General features: G+C 43.6%; 1 protein-coding gene across 1 annotated transcript in view; it reads right to left on the reverse strand.

The window, feature by feature from the left end:
* Positions 1 to 14,531: 14,531 nt before the first annotated feature.
* LOC133497924 (uncharacterized) overlaps positions 14,532 to 18,107 on the reverse strand; it is a 117,848-nt gene continuing 114,272 nt past the window's right edge. Inside the window, exon 3 of the mRNA XM_061814199.1 lies at positions 14,532 to 14,616. The gene's annotated coding sequence lies outside the window, so the exon portion shown is untranslated. The remainder of the gene's footprint in view (positions 14,617 to 18,107) is intronic.

Genomic DNA, 18,107 nt, shown 5'->3' on the forward strand with positions numbered 1-18,107 from the left:
CGCACGCTTCCCAGAAAGCCGTGCTTCTACTTTATCTCAATTGTTCTGATTCCTTTCAGCAAAAATATTTTTGTTTGTCAGATCAAAACAAAACAAAACGTTTTCATTGGGTAGCGGAATATATTTAGCGCCGTTGCTTTAGGTAAAACCACACTTCAGAATGGAAAGGAGGAGCGATAAAGCGGAAAAGAAATGTTGTGTATTACCACTTCTTTAAAATGTCACAACTTACTCACAAGATCTGAGAGTAGTTTAAAGGCACAAATTGCTACAGCTACGGTTATTTACGTCCCCCCCCACCCCCGCCCTTGTTGAAATCACCTGACATCACGGCTATTCATCTTACAGAGTGTCTCGGTCCTCCGCCACAAAGAGTAAAGTGCTATTCAAGAATCCCTCTCCTTTCTCTGTGCCTTTTTCCACACATAAATCTCTTCAGCGGCCGTATAAATCTGAGCTCGCTGGGGATAAATGCTCGATTTGCATTATTTCGGTATGACGCAAAATGCGAATAAACACTTTCCTCAGGTTCGACGCATAAAACCCCCCCCCCCGACGAGGTCCCGCGACAAAATCAGATCTTTAAGTTTCGGGCAGGAAGGCTAGCATGCGCGTTATCTAGTTGGCGATGCTTTATATCTGGACCATTTGGCAGTGAGGCCATAGGAGCTCTGGCCTTGGCCCGATGATGTGAGGAAGCGATGAATGGAAGAAAAAGAGCAAGAGAGAAGAGCGAGAGACCTGGGGGGGAGGCTGGGATGGCTTCAAAGGGGGGCCGTAACAATGGTGCTGCTACAACTTGGTCGCCGTGGGAACTGGCCCTCGGCAATACCGAGGAAGCGGCGGCTCGCGTCGCGCTGCAGGCCTCTTCTGAGACGACTCTACTTGAATTTCTGGCTGTTCTCTCTGCTTGCGTGAGCTTCCTCCAAGTACTCCGGCTTCCTCTCACTTTCCACAAAGCATCCAATTTAGGCTCTAAATTGTCCATAGGTGTGAATGCAAAAGTGAACGGTTGTTTGTCTATATGGGTAGACCCAAATGGAATGCGCGACCCGAATGAGGACAAGCAGTATAGGGGGAAAAAAAGTGGAATCCCATCTATTATGAATATAGGCTTACACACTGTGCTTTTTTCCTAAATATGTCTGACAAAAAGCTGACGCTGTTAGAAACAATTATCTATGGTTCAGAATTGCTTTTTTCCAAAATGTCAAACATAATGGCACGTGAACACTGAACACTTTTGGGAAGCTGCCCTCAATGCTTGATGTTGAAAGACAAGTCATCAGGAAAGCCCATTTTTGCAACAATGAAAAGTTTAAAAAATAAATTATCCATACATTGCTTTAAAAAACATTTAAACACAATTGTCTTACTGTTGTGAGCTTGTTGAATTATTGTCGACATTCTGTATACATTTATGCAATCACAAATGAGACAATTTAGGATGCATGTAAAACTCTCGTGGAGTCATCTGTGTTGGTTTGTCACAACGATTCGTTTTATTAAATGAAATCTCACGGGTATTTTTGTGTATGGAATTAATAATTAAAACCGGTTTGGATATATTTTGCATAATTTTGTGCAAACAGCATTTATTTTACTATGTTTGACAGCAGAAACCTGTTGGGTAACGCTGGTCTTTTTTTTTAAATAGAATTTATTTGTGCAAGGGTCACAAATACAATTTTATCTTATACTAGTTTTGTGCTTTTTTTCTCTGAATATACCATATTTTCCGCACTATAAGGTGCACCTACAAGCTTTTAATTTTCTCAAAAGTCGACGGTGCGCCTTATAATCCGGTGCGCCTTATATATGGATCAATATTGAGGCTTTGGTGCGGCTCCATCTAATGGATGCATAACGTAACCCCAGCCTCCACTGTAGCTTCTATTCTATGCGTCTTATAATGCGGTGCGCCTTATATGTGGGGGGGAAAAACTTTTGAAATTGGCCATTCATTGAAGGTGCGCCTTATAGTGCAGAAAATACGGTAAATGAAATTTGAAATAAATGGCTGATTTGAAAAAAATTCTTTATAGTGGGGACGAACTTATGATGTCAGAATATCAACTGGAGATGCTGAATAAACCTTGTTAGACAAAATATGACACAGTGCATTGCGTGTCTGTTTTGGGATGTTTATTTATTTATTAAATACAACAAAAAGAGCTCCACCTCACTGACTGTTATTTGCAAACTCTGCGGTGTCGCGACTATGTGCATGCATCCCTGTGTATTGGTCGCATGTCCCATAGGACTCATGAAAGGTGCATTCTCACTACGTGATGCAAGAGATTTGTGTTTAAGTGTGCGTGAGTGAGTGAGTGAGTGAGTGAGTGTGAGTGAGTGAGTGAGTGAGAGTGAGTGAGTGAGTGAGTGAGTGAGTGAGTGAGTGAGTGAGTGAGTGAGTGAGTGAGTGAGTGAGTGATAGATTCTCTTTCAAAATAAAACAAACCAGTGGAATCAATGAAAAAGAAGAGACACATTCTTAGGGGTGACTACGTTGGCATGATTTAAACCAAACATATTGATTGCATTCTCAATTAAAATGAGATGCAATTATGTGCATGTGTGTTAAGAGATCACACTGGATGGCAGTTATGAGTAAGTGCCATAACTCTTTGTTTCCCACTCCTTTCTGTGATGTCACTAAATGGATTACTAGTGCCTGCTGAAGACCACAGAGTTGCTATAAATCACACACACACTCACACACACATACACGACGTGTATTTGTGCAAACGAGACGCACAGCGAGTAGCAGAGACGCCAATGAAGGGAACATAACAGGGAGATGGATGACTGATGGGTCGCCATAATACAGGAGCCAATTTGAGCTGGCTTCTCGGCTCCTCTGCTGGGACGGACGACAAACGCGGTGGCACCTCGATGATGCCGACGGCCGCGTTGCAGATAAGCGACACACAGATGATCCCCACGGCCGTCACGCAGCAGCAGGTGAGACGTGCGTCGCAGGCTTGACACCGCGAGTGACTTCCACAGTGTGAGGTGAGCGGATAATGGAGAGGGCCCGCTGCTCAAAGCGGAGAACGGAGAGCAGGCGGGGGCGCTGGAGGTGACCAGAGGGGTTGAGTAATTGCCTCGGTACACTCAAGGTGCTCCAAACGATCTGTGACCTGTCCTAAGTGCTCCTGTTTGCAGGGAACCGAGACGCACACACGAAGCGGACCAGATGAAGAGGACTGAGGGTCGCAAATGCCCATTTCCCGTCGCTTTCGGGGTCACGCCCGAGGTCCGCGGGACGCGCGAGACGGAACGTTAAGGTGGAATAACGGCGGGATAATCTTGTCTGAGCTGCGGCGACAAAGGGCAGGGGGCTAGTTGCGAGAAAATGAAAGAGGAGACGGAGCAGGAAGGAGTGCCACGGGCCAGAAAGGCAATCGAGATACTGTATACACACGAGTGGGCACCGATGCACGAAGTCGCTGGGAAACCGAGAGAGAGGGGGCGACAAAGCAAATCCAGACTACGACAGTGGACTTTAAGAACAGAACACGATCTCTTCCAAGAAGCTGACTGACAATTTGCTCAGATTTTCAGTAGATCAGAAATCCAATGAGTAGAAATAATTTCTTCCGATGTACAGGTAAACGTACAGCCATCATGATTTGTAGTGAATAGATTTCACTACATTAACAGATTCAACTACCTCCAATTTAAATAGCAATGAAATTCTAATTCAGCGGCCTAATGAAAGCATGATAAAATTCACTTATGACAACAAGTTTCTGCCCTCTATCAAGGTCTGATTTATGAAACATATCACACTAATCACATAAAGTGTCCCTTAAAGACGATCGGATCATTTTTCTTCTAAATGTTGATCTACTGTATGTCAGATCGAGTCGAGTGAGATCAAAGACGTCCGGAAATCCAGAAACATCGAAAACTCTTTGCCAGGAAGCTAAAAAAAACATCCCGTTCCTTGCATTGCCAAGATACTCACCAGACATGGCACCCAACACTCTAACTAGTTGCACCACCGTGCTGCCTACATGTACCGCAACTGCAAAAATCAATAAATACCCTCAGAGGTTTTTATCCAAAGGTGATGCTGTGCCGAATGTCAGGCTTACTTTCTCTTTGCCGCCCGTGTAACACGATCCCCGGTTCATTTACACGATGTGCAGGTCAGTCAGCGCAAGGGCATTCCGGCACACAATTATTTGGGGTTCTATTCCCCAGGTACTTGGACGGGACTCGAGGGAACCAGGAATGAATCAGAGAGAAGCTAAACTGACAAAAAGTGGAGGGAGTGGGGGTTAACTTTCAAATTTAGTTTAAGTTAAATTTGTCTCAAAAGTTATACTGTAACAGCGAGTCCTTGCTCTACGACTGAGATCCGGTCCTACGGTAGCGACTTAACTTGAATTTTGACTGAAGTCGGATTCCACCTTTAAAGTCAGAATTTACGTCAAAATACTTTCTATAAAAAACAAATGCATTGAAATGAACAAGATGATGTACTTAGCATTACTGCTGAGAGGTGGATGGAGAAGAAGAAGGGGAGGCTGTGCTTAGCTATTGCCAAGGAACCTGGTCCTCAAGCCTCTCCAAATCGACAAGTATCAAAGAACCTCATTTTGTGATCATTGTATCCCACATTGGAACAGAACCCTTCACATGCGCTAAAATACGGGCTTTGTCTTTAATAACTGTCACCACCGCCAACCGATTGAAGCCTTGGTGATGTTGGTGTCTCTCCTTTCTCCCATCTTTTTATGTTCTTGAGCTTCATTTCCACGGATTTTCTTTTGGCTTCAGAAGCGTTGCTAAAAGACACAGCTTTCTTCTTTGGGGCCATAATGTCTAAAAAAGGAGGGCGAGAAATGTGAAGATACTCCCGGCGCAGAAACACGGACAAGCATTAGCCAGACAAAATTTCGAACGGTGGACAGGCGTGGTAATGTCGAAACATCTTTGGTCGAGACCGTCTTAACCCGAGGACTCCCTGTATACTGTACAACTTTATTGAGCTGTTAGAAAAATATTAGCCACTGTGGATCCATATACTCGCAATACTAATTATGACTGACGATGAATCCAGAATGTACTCCTCGCCTAAAATCACATGAAATATGCTCTATTTTACCCATGAGCCAAAACAGGATAGGGTAAGTTTCTTTCGGCTTGTCCCCCTAGGGTTCGCCACAGCGAAATGCTCAAATCTGTTTGGCACAGTTTTCACGCCGGATGCCCTTCCTGAAGTAACCCCTCTCGGGGAGGGGAGGCTCCATTGGGATACGAACTCACAACCCCTGGTTTACTAAACCAACGCTGTAACCACTGAGCTATGGGGCCTCCAGACTGACCCAAAACAGGATAATCGGGAGAAATTGGATGAGTGTGTATCATTTGTTGAAAAATGCATCTATAAAGAGGGCAAGCGTCCAAAAAGAAGCCTTTGAACTGTTGTCGCAATGAATAAAATATTAACGTAATTCTACATGTTTCCATGCCAACTAGTTATGGATGAGGTACTTAGAAGTATTGATAGCAAATCTTTATGAGAGGTGTTGCGTACAATGAACTGTTAAATACGTACAACCCCGCACAAACACGTGGAGAAAGGCAAGGGGGGGGGGGGGGGTTATTGATGAGTGTTCTCACAACGCCAAGATCTTGGTCATGAATAACAAACAGCAGACAGCAGCGCTTGCAGACATTAGCGGCCTCAGATAGCACATGAAGGATGGTTTGCATTAACGGGAAGAAATACTTTCTTAACAAGGACACACCCACTTTTCATTACACTGACAAACTATATTTAAAGAGGACACGCTGAGTAACGTGCAATAGATTCTGTGATGCCAAGCCAATCAAAAAAAAAAAAAAAAAAAAAAAAGAAAAGAAAAAAACACACAAGCAGACTGAAACCTTTGACATTTAACCTCGTGTTGACCGAGGGCATCAAAGGTTCCGCTCGGGTGACCGCCTGCCGCATCCGGCTACGACCTCAGAGGTACGGTTCATAGGTCAAGCTGAAGGCTGGAAGGCTGCTGTCGACGGTAAAAACTACAGCCCGCAGACAGAAAGCGGCTTTCACGGCCTTTGACCGTTCACCCCGCTCATGAGGAGATCCTGTCATGCACCTGAACCATGACTGACAAACAATTTAGACCTGTAAATTCGCAATGACTTCAAAGGTTAGATGATATACAAGCTGTGTCGTAAAAATTCCAGAATTAGTGTCACAAAAGACATACAGTGGACCCCCGCTATTGTGGGGACGAGAGGCTGATCTTTCTTTTTAAAATCCCGTGGGTCCCACGAGATTTCTGTGGGATGGGAGTGCATTTCAAAATGAATCACAGAATTGGGCAGGAGCAGGAACGGAGTGTACACGGGAGTGGAAATGAAAGTCACTGAGAGTGGGCAGGAGTGGGAGCTACGGCAACAAAATCAGTGGGAGTGGAAACCATGACAGGAGGACAAACCATGCTTACATGGGATGTTTTTTAAAAAAAAAAAAACTTTTCCACACTTTTATATACAAAGAAAGAAAACAGGGAAGAAATTGAGAGAGAAAAAAATACAATTAATTTACATTCATTAACATCGGGATAATAATACATTTAGAAATGACAGAATAGGAGGGTTTCTCTCATCTCCAATTATCTAATCTAGTAGGTCAGGGGTGTTTGAACTCATTTTTGTCGTGGGTCACATTTATGAATGTGAAACCATGAAAATCTTTCACCTCATCCTATTTACAGATGAAATTTAAGAGCTAGTTATGAAATCACTAATCAAGGGTAATGGGTTTTTGAACTATTACTGTTGTTTGGCCACAGAATATTAATTGCAATATCTCAATGTTATCATTTATGATGTGACAATTTGAAACTTTAGTCCAGACTTTTTTTTTTTTTTTAAATCCTGGAAGTTGATACTCACAATTTGCCTTGGCGGGCCACATAAAATCATGCAGCGGGCCAGATTTGACCCCCAGGCCTTGAGTTTAACACCTGTGTGGTAGGTCATCCTGAACCAAGTTCATACCCGTAAGTGAGCAAAGAAATTGAACTTAAAAGGAAAACAATCAATCATAGAAGTAAAAAAAAAAAAAGAAAAATGATATGACCTCAAAGCACCTGACAACAAATGTTCCAAAAACTATGTAAAATGATTTACATGTTCGCTTCAAGTAAAAAATGTTTTCAGGTTTCAAATTTTCTTGGTATCAGAACCCTTGGGTGAGACCTGTTCTGACAACAAGACAAGATACAATACTTATGAGTTAATTGAAAAAAAAATGCACTGCACAACACGCTAAGGAGAGATAATAATAACAATAATAGCAAAAGCAATAAGTGGTGGGAACCACAATCTCTCCAGCAGGACGTACTTGCATCCGGCAAGATCCTTTTAGCTGGAACTTTAAAAAAAAAAAAAAAAATCTAACTACATTTTTCCACCCAAATTCTCTCCAGGACAGACCACGGGATTTTGTACAAAAAATTGGCTCGGGATTGGGAGGGAACGTGATCAATATCTGTGGGAGTAGGAGGAAGTGAACTGTTTTTTTTTTTTTTTTTAAATTTACACGGGATTGAGAGGCAGCGGGACAAATCTCTATATAGATATATACGGGGTGTGTATGTTTATACCAATGAGACGAAAATGCCAGGGTTCGCAGCGGTCCACTTTGACGCAGGGCAAAGAAAGCAAGAGAGTTGAACTCAAAAGTGGAAATCGGGTTGATTGCCTTCTTTATTGTGAGGTGCAACATCCACTGCGAGTTCACGCCACAGGGCCAGATGGTCAAGCGGCACGTCTAGAAAAGGATCCAGCAGTGTTTGCTTCGTTGAGTGAAAGTAACAACTTGTGGCCGCCTTACCATGACAGCTCACCTGCTCACAATGCCCTCAGCATCAGACACTTCCTTGGTGAGAGAAAACATTCCCGTGCTGGAGGAACCTCCCTTGTCAGCGCACCTGGCTACGTGCTTTTTTTTTTTTTTATTATCCTCTTTTCAAAGCTCAAGGACATTACCTTGGTTTTGAACACCTGCACAACTTCAAGACGGCCATGATGACAGAGCTGCGGCAGACCCATGAAGAATCCGTCCAAGGATGCATGTCGCAATGCAAATGTATTTGTATGCCGCATTTCATACACAAGGTGACTCAATCTGATTTATATGATTAAAAGCATAGATAGATAGATAGATAGATAGATAGATAGATAGATAGATAGATAGATAGATAGATAGATAGACAGACGACCCTTGTGTGTGCAATACAAGCACATTAATGTATGTTTCCACTAATAAGGTGTAATTACTCTGTAATAAGTAATTTAAAAATCACAAAATCATTTATACACACACGCGCGCACCCACACATATCTATCTATCTATCTATCTATATAAATAATTTTTGTGATGTTTAAATTACTAATTACACAGTAATTACACGTTATCTGTGGAAAAATACATTGATGTGCTTGTATTGCGCGCACACATATACACGCACACACAGATAGATAGATAGATAGATAGATAGATAGATAGATAGATAGATAGATAGATAGATAGATAGATAGATAGATAGATAGATAGATAGATAGATAGATAGATGGATGGATAGATGGATGGATGGATGGATGGATGGATGGATGGATGGATGGATGGATGGATGGATGGATGGATGGATGGATGGATGGATGGATGGATGGATGGATAGATAGATAGATAGATGGATGGATAGATAGATAGATAGATAGATAGATAGATAGATAGATAGATAGATAGATAGATAGATAGATAGATAGATAGATAGATAGATAGATAGATAGATAGATAGATAGATAGATAGATAGATAGATAGATAGATAGATAGATAGATAGATAGATAGATAGATAGATAGATAGATAGATAGATAGATAGATAGATAGATAGATAGATGCTGAAATGATTCACCAACAAAGGGCTTGTGAAACACAAGCATGAATCAAGTGCGACTCGCGATGGACGACGGATTGAGCAATCAGATTTTTATGTCTGGGCCAGAAATAATAAAACACTTCTGAGAAATGGTGTCTCTCACTCGCCTGATTGTCCTTGTTGATTGCATCTTGATGCTTGCAGCAAGTGCACAAGGACACGGAGGATCTCTCCGCTTTGTAATGACTCTTTTCTTGTCACGGCCCGGCGCTGTAGCGCGGCCTTGATTGGAGGTATTATGTGATGGGGCGCCATCCGAGTGTAAGCGGGCATGTGAACGGATAAACCCCTTTGTCATGCAAGCGCACATACGCTCACTTGCTCGCCCGAGCTTGATCATCAGCGCCGGGCTTTTTCATTATTTAAACAGAAGCACTTTTTGCATTTGTTAAATTATTAATCCTGAATGTTCACACAATCCCGCGCCAAAAGGGGGCACAGGGTGTTTCAGAAAAGCCGCGACTCCTGCACACAGTGAGCCCGCCCCCCCCCCCCTTGCTCTGAGAAATTTCAAGAAAACGAGGGAAGCGAATTAACTAATGTGTTAAATATGCAGAATGTCATTTCTGGAACAAACGATCTTGCAAGCAAAATGTTCAGGAGACAGTTTGGCGCACGAGCGATACGATGCGGAAGTAGCACTGAACACCACTCAGAAGACTTTGCTCATGGGCAACACCCATGCTAGCTGTGTTAATTGACCTCATAAAGTCACAAAATAACTGATCGTAATATTAAAAGTAAAAGTTTCTTCCTCCAAACTCAAGAAGGGTTTTACCCTTTACTTTCGCCAGCATTATGCCTCAATCTGTCCAAATTTTGCACACTGTGGGTCAGAATAAACAACTAAGCCTATCAACTGTAAATAGGAACTGACATTTTGAGCCACATCTTGCAATGCATAGCCCAGATTTGATCATACAAGCAAAAAAAAAAAAAAAAAAAAAAACCTTTATCCCTGTAAATTGAACTAAACTCAAGTTAATATTCAAGGATGTTAACTCACTGACAAAAGATGAATCATAAGTATGCGCAGTTGTCTGCGATGAAAGCTTTCACACTCAATAATATAATGAGCAGTGATCCCGGTAATGCATGACTCGAATACAGTGAAGAAAATAAGTATTTGAACACCCTGCTATGTTGCAAGTTCTCCCACTTGGAAATCATGGAGGGGTCTGAAATTTCCATCGTATAGGTGCATGTCGACTGTGAGAGAGATAATCTAAAAAGAAAAATCCAGAATTTTTTTTAACATACACCTGCAAATAAGTATTTGAACACCTGTCTACCAGCTCGAATTTTGACCCTCAAAGACCTGTTAGTCCGCCTTTAAAGGTCCACCTCCACTCCATGTATGATCCTGAATCAGATGTACCTGTGTGGGGTGGTTAGCTGCATAAAGACACCTGTCCACCCCATACAATCAGTAAGACTCAAAAATCATACATTGTGATTTCTGGATTTCTTTCTAGATGATCTCTCTGACAGTGGACATGCACCTACAATGAAAATTTCAGACCCCTCCATGATTTCTAAGTGGGAGAACTTGCAATATATAGCAGGGTGTTCAAATACTTATTTTCTTCACTGTATGCTTTCTTTATCCAGTGACGAGTAATCTACCACATTACTACTTCCAAAAAAAATAATCAGATTAAAGCTACTGATCACAGTCACTGTCCAAGTAATGAGGGTGAGGATGAGTCCCCCAAGAAAATTCAAGGTACTTCTGTTCGCTGAAGCAAAACGCTTTAAAGAGCAATCGGCAGAAAGGCGACCGAGTCATTTAGACGTTTGTTAACGGAAACGACTGCTCCGAAGACAGACAGAGCGAAACAAAAATAAAATAATCGTGTAAAACAAATAAAACGTGGCATGACAGGTAAGATACACATACAGTACATTCTAATACTACAGGGTAACACTAAAACAGAAGATAATTCATGTGTACTAAACACTCAGCGAGAGGATGTGAAAGGGACCAGAAAGCCACCATGCACACAAATTCAAATATTGCATACTCATGGAGGCAAATCGAATGAAATAACTGAGAATGCAGATGGACAGGCAAACAGACGGACTGAGGGAAGGAGGAACACATCGGCTCCATGCTCATCCCACTCTTGTTTTTTTTTTTAATTTTTCCCCCCGTTGCGGAGATCTGGAGGTCCAGAAGCTCAAATTGCCCTTACTCGCTCTCATCCTCCGAGGGTGCAAATGCCGCCCAACCCACGTCCCACGCACAAAGTGCGCACGACCCGCATGGATACGCGACACTCTCCGCCGCGGAGGAGACCCTCTCTGCAGGAGTCCGGTGACTCTTCCAGGGACCAGACAGGTGGTGGAAGCTGAATGGGCATCCGAATGCCAACCCGCTGCCAGGGGGAGCTCGTGCCAGTTGGCCCGCGGTTAACCGGCAGACTCCCTCAATGTGGAGCACGGAGCACACAAGCGGATAGCAGGCCCGCCGACACACACGTACACACACACAAAAAAAAAAAAAAAAATTAAAATCACGTTTTCGTGGGCACCTTTCATCACCGCATGCTAAACCTTTACATTAACCTCGTGGCTGAACCCACAACCAGTCCGACACTGGACAAAATAAACTCCACACTTGCACTCGTGCTGGAATAAAAATCATTATCTGTACGCTATGCGTTTATAAATGCACATTTTCAAAAATGATTTATGTGTGCACCCTTTAATGCATGTATACAGCACGCACAGGCTCATGCGCAAAAAGATAAGAAATGACACGCAGCGTTGGGAGGCATAAATTTGAATGAAATATCCAGAAGACAACTTACAGTAGCTTTCAATCACGGTCCGGTTTCAGGCAACATTTACTCGCTGTCAGTCTCTCTGCTCTTTGAAATATCCGAACGTATGAATGTAATTTTCTTCCCTTATTTATGGCATGCAGCGGGGCAAAAGATAACATCGAGCAAATAATAGGAGTACACACTAGTGCAAATATATCATATTCACACCAATTTTCACGCTGGGCAGATATCCATGAAAGCAACGGAAGGTGTTGGTTGATAACAATATATTTATTATTACTATCAAAAACAAGAGAGAGAAGGCGGCACGGTGGGGCAACTCGAGTGTTGGCCTCAGAGTTCTGAGGACCCGGGTTCAAATCCCGGCTCCGCCTGTGTGGAATCTGCATGTTCTCCCTGTGCTTGTGAGGATTTTCTCCGGGCACTCCGGTTTCTTCCCACATCCCCCAAAACATGCATTGATAGGAGACTCTAAATTGCCCCAAGGTGTGATTGTGAGTGCGACTGTTGTCTGTCTCCACGTGCCCTGCGATTGGCTGGCAACCAGTTCAGGCTGTACCCTGCCTCCTGCCCGACGACAGCTGGGATTGGCTACAGTACTCCCGGAACACTTGTGAGGACAAGCGGCCCAAAAAATGGATGAAAAAAGAGACAATTTTGACTCGTGAAGAGAGGAGGCCTCAGTGTAGTCAGTCAATGTTGCTTTTCTCGTAAACCATTATAATGGACACAATGTGATTGTCATTATTGTGTGGTTCCTTTCTAGCTGAGCTCAACTTGTGTAACACACCACAGTGTAGGAAAAAAAAAGAATACCTCCTTTGTCAAAGAACAACAAATACAGAAGGATTTGTTCCACTTCCATCACCAGCAACCTTATTATTTTCTCACATTTTTACTCCAAAACAACCGCATTTTCCAAAATAAGCTCAACAGGACCACTTGTACAAATTGTTTGAGCCGCCACTCACAAGGCAAAGCGCAGGAACGACAATGGATGTGCCGTAATTTCCGGCCTATAGAGCGCACCTGGTTATAAGCCTCACCCAGTACATTTGTAAAGGAAATACCATTTGGTACATACACAAGCTGTCCATGTGTAAAGGCCGCAAGTGCCCACATTGAAACATGAGATATTTACAAAGAAAGAAGGTAAACAGAAAGTGTTTTCAAAGTTTTAATACCTTAGCTTAGCTTACCATAGCAACAACAAGGTAGCACGAACAGGGCTGGGTAAAAATAAATAAAAATACTGGTAAAAAAATAAAACAGCCGCGGCAGTGACACAGCAGCAACATGCGAGCATGGCGCTAACACAAGTGTGGCGCTAACAGGGCTGGTTGAAAAAAAAATATATACGAGTAAAAATCACTGTAGCAACATGGTTGCACAGCACTTACAGGGCCGGTTTAAAAAAAATACCTAAATCACTGAGACACGGCAGTAACACAGCAGCAGCCGCTAGCGGGGCGCTAACTGCTAGTGAGGCGCTAACCACTAGCGATACATGCGTACACAAAAAGCAAGATATCCATGTTAACACACACCGTTGAGTTTCAGAGCTGCTAACAGACAATATGGAGGAACAAAAGGGGGATGGGGTGCTAGCGCAACACTAACAGGGCCGTTAAAAAACAAAAAAAAACAACATACCGACAAAAGTCACTTCCTCGACACATATTTCACTGGTCTCACTCCTACCGTTTCCGCTCAAGTGCCCCTCGCGGCCGATCAGAAAAAATGCACAAATCAGCCGCATCACCGCATAAACCGCAGGGTTGAAAGCGTGTGAAAAAAGTCGCTTGTAGGCTGGAAATTATGGCACATAAAGTCAGCATTTCCATCACGTATTCAATAACATTACGGTAAATGAATACATTTGTGTGAGATTTGTACTACCACCCTATTAAACTTTCCGCAATGGGTCATAGCCCATTAAGTCCGTTTTACTTAAGTCAACTGAATGATTGTGAGTATTGAAAGCAAATAAATGTCAGCGCTATTTTGCTCCATTGTCCTCTCCAAACATCTGAACGCTGACACATTGTCTCTGAAATGTCACATCCCAAATTAAATTTCCCCACTGGCTCGGAAAAATTACGGAGCGATTCCAACTCGTCCGACTGATGGGACAATTGTCCCTCCCGACATCGCCAGCCAACCAGCCCATTCACTGTCACGGATGCCTTATCACATATGTTACGAGCAGATTTGCTGTTTATCTCCACTCGCCAATTTGAAGAAATTCAAAAGATTTTTTTTTTCCCCTCCTAAAGCGCACCATGTACTCATCATCCACTTCATTGGGTCCACCGGAACTGTCTGATACTGTCGGAGAAGTATCAATTTAAGAATATCTTTATTATCGGTGTTGTAGTTTGCAGTCATGTTGCACTGCAGTTTATCAGACTGTTTTATCTTCGCTGTATTGAGCTAGATGAAAGAGGGAATACTAAAAACACCCCTCACAGCAGTTTCATAATTATAGGCAGAGATCTCCCATTTTGGCAGTCTAATGGCTTCTCCCTGGGGCAGTAGCCTCGGTATTGTGACGTTTAAACATGAACATTAGATGGACTTTTAGCCTTGGAAGGGGTCGATTTGGAGTCCAGTAACAAGCTCTACATGGAACTTAGGGCGAAACCGCCCTAAGTTCCATACATACTCAAAGCCATCACCGGCTCAAACTGGGACCCGAGTGCCAAGACGCTCTCCGTGACGTGCAAAGCGATCTGAAGGTCCATCCTCAACGAGTACTAACTCACCTCCAGTGTGGTCTCCCTCGCTCAAGCCATCGCACTGGAAGAAGCTCCAGACTCGGCAGAATGCAGCCGTCATTCACCAAAAGCTGCCTGGCCATGGATAAAAAGAACAACCTGAATCGTGAGACCAAAATCCTACCGGTGAAGCAACACAATGAACTACTTCCCCGGCAGTATCTACGCTGCCAGATGATCATGCGCCCGTGCCATGAGGTGTCAAACGAACCACCTCAACCGTGCTTACTTTGTCATGAAGTCCGGTAATACCATCAAGACATCGACGAAGACATCCCCACCGACACTGTGTTCGACCAACAAGCCTACCGAGACGGGCTACGTAGGCTTCATCGAACGGCGGTTGAAGACGCGGCGGCCGGCTACACAACGGTCGTCATCTTTGGTGGCTACCCTACCCCAGATGTGGACAAAACCGAAATCGATCTTCTGCGGGCCACAAGATCCAAACTGTCGCAACTCCGCTCCGGACGAAGCCGCATGCTCAATGACTGTATAGCTCGTGTCGACAATACTATCATCAACCTCTGCCCGAAATGCGGACGGGACCCTTGCGACACGCTGAACTTCTTCAACTGTGCAGCGGCTCCCACTACGCTGACCGTAATGGACTTGTGGAAACGCCCGAAGGAAGTGGCTTCTTTCCTGGAACTAGAAGTTGACTGGACTATATCTCTCGGGTGGCTTGGGAACACCTCGGGATCCCTCCAGAAGAGCTGGAAGAAGTGGCTGGGGAAAGGGAAGTCTGGGTATCCCTGCTGAAGCTACTTCCCCTGCGACCTGACCCGGAAAAGCGGCAGATAATGGATGGATGGATGGATGGAATTCTACAAATGTGCAAACTATAACAACAAAAATAATAAACACATTTTAGAGAGTACGCAAAGGTACCCAATGTTCTTAAGTGAACTAGTTTTGTATTATATTACAAGCTTCATTTCATTATTTTCTTTGTCAGTGTTGAAGCTGACATTTCGGCCAGTTAGCATGTCATGCTAACTGCAGCTAACACCACCGTTTCTCATCCCGCTCTGCTAACCAATAAACGGTGCGTGTAGAACTGTTTCAAAGCAAAATCACACGCGAGGTGAACCGAAGCTACAACATCGCACCCTCCCCTGCGATGGTGCTTAATTTTTCTCTCAAACTCGCTGAGTGATGTGGACTTTGGTATTGCTATAATTTTCATATATTATACAGTATTTATGGGGGTGCGTGAGCAGGTATGGGGCTGCTTGTGATGAAACACAATCTTGACGATTCACTAGACTGTGCAAGGGGCCTCTAATTATAAACAGGCCTACTTTTCCACTCAACTCAAAATGACAAACTGACAAGGAACAACTGTCGCACATCCTCTCTTGGGACATTATACTTTGATAAAGAGTGCTTTTTCCTGCGCATAAGAGGCACAGAACATGTCATAATACAGCTCCTCGGCAGTTGTGGAAGTGACAGGACATCTACCAGTGGTTTTAAGAGACGGAGGTCTCTTCTTTTGTCCGTTTACTAATTCATACTTCCTGGCACACACTACAGTAGGGGGAGTCTGAAGTAGTAAAACATGGCGACGCGTTCTTTTGACTCACGGTGATGTGCTGCAAATGAGAGGCAGACGGCTGAGCAGAATGAATAGACATGACAGACGGACAGATCCTATTTTCCTGTTGTGTTCAACTGTTTCGCGTGCAGTTTAAAAAAGTGTTTTAAAAAATGAAAATGTGAAAATCGTCTTGGACCCCATTCAGTAGCAGTGCATAAGCAAAAATGTGTGCTTAGATTGTGTTTGACACACACATCTGTATCTCTGTAATCAGTATGTTCATACTTGAATTTCGACGTACTCTGCAAAGAAATTTAGAACTTCATTAGATCCTATAATGAAGGATCAGCTTTCGAGTAAAAGTTCAAACATCGTTTACTGAAGATGCACAGCGTATCGAAAGTAGAGACATTTCTAGATAACTGAGACCGGGAATTTGCACAAGAATAGCTAGCTTGATGCGATCATGATTTTTGGTGCCGATCAGCAAGTTTAAAAAAAAAAACAAAAAAAACAATAATTGATCACCAATCTGATCACAAGATGGAGCAATGTGTCTATTTAAATGACTTTTTAATTTACTGTATATACTTATCTACGGCGCCACAGAGGGTCAGCTGGTAAAGCGTTGGCCTCACAGTTCTGTGGTACCCTGTTCAATCCCGGGCCCGCCTGTGTGGAGTTTGCATGTTCTCCCCGTGCCTACGTGGGTTTTCTTTGGGCACTCTGGTTTCCTCCCACATCCCCAAAACATGCAACATTAATTGGACACTCTAAATTGCCGCTAGGTTTGTCTCAATGTGCCGTGTGATTGGCTGGGAACCAGTGCAGGGTGTACTCTGCATCCTGTCCGTTGACAGCTGGGATAGGCGCCAGCAGTCCCATGACCCTCGTGAGGATAAGCAGGTAAAAAAAATGGATGGATGGATGGATACTCATCTACGTATACTGAGTATCTTAAAGTATTTATTCTCTAGTTGGGGTCACCAACGTGGTGCCAGCGGGCGCATGGTTGCCAACGAGTACCACATGAGGTGACCTCGAGGCATGTATGTATGTGCGTATGGGGCTTTTGGCAGTGGTTTCTCAACGAGCGATCAAAGGTGAACTCGCGCAACTTTAAGAGCGATCGAGCCGCTCGCATTTCCTGATTTATAGAAGGCTTCAGGGTTGTGTATCGACCGAGTATACAGCCAACAAATGCCAAAACTTTCAGTTGACAAATGATGGTCAAAAATATCAAAGGCGAGTCATTCTTTCAAATCCCCTACAGTAATCTGAATTATATATATTTTTTCTGCGATTCTGCAAAGTGTAATATACATTGATCGAGTCACATTGATTTCGGACCTGCCCCTGGCGTGGTTGCTCGACATAACTCCGACCGGCATATGGCTCATATTTTCTGTCGCTTCCAACCCTCATGAATATTATTAACTACAAAACATTCCTAGCAAGTAGCCAAAAGGCTTCAACTTGCCTTAGAGCCCAAACACCCCCGACGCCCTCAACACTTAAACCCGTCCAACACACACATACAGTACAAACACACACAGACTGTTCAGCAGTAAGCATATTGACATATGCTAGCACAGACAGAGTGGGGACGCTAACTGCTACTAAACTAACACAGCTTAATTCCTTTCTGTTCGCTCCCGCTTCAGTCAGGAGTCTCCTCCAGCTGGTCGCTTCGCAGACCCCCCCCCTACCTCCCTTCACCCCACCCCTCCTATTCAACTCCCGGCACTTCTTCTTTGCTCTTGAGAGGGAGGTCCTGTCCCGGGCCAGCAGAATTGTGGCCGACCTTTCACCCCTGCTTGCTAATTACCGCGCCATGGTGACACTTCAAGTGGCTCTGCCTCCCGGGTGTACAAAAAGTGAGTGCGTGTGCACAAAAAAAATAAAAAAAATGCTCTGATACACACAAACATTCCCCCAAGGCTTACATTCCATTATGTCTCGGCACACAGATACGGACTTAAATGTTCCAAAATAACTTGTTCTCACATGCAATTTTGGGGGG

Source organism: Syngnathoides biaculeatus, chromosome 3 (assembly GCF_019802595.1).
Source record: "Syngnathoides biaculeatus isolate LvHL_M chromosome 3, ASM1980259v1, whole genome shotgun sequence".
Taxonomy (NCBI): Eukaryota; Metazoa; Chordata; class Actinopteri; order Syngnathiformes; family Syngnathidae; genus Syngnathoides; species Syngnathoides biaculeatus.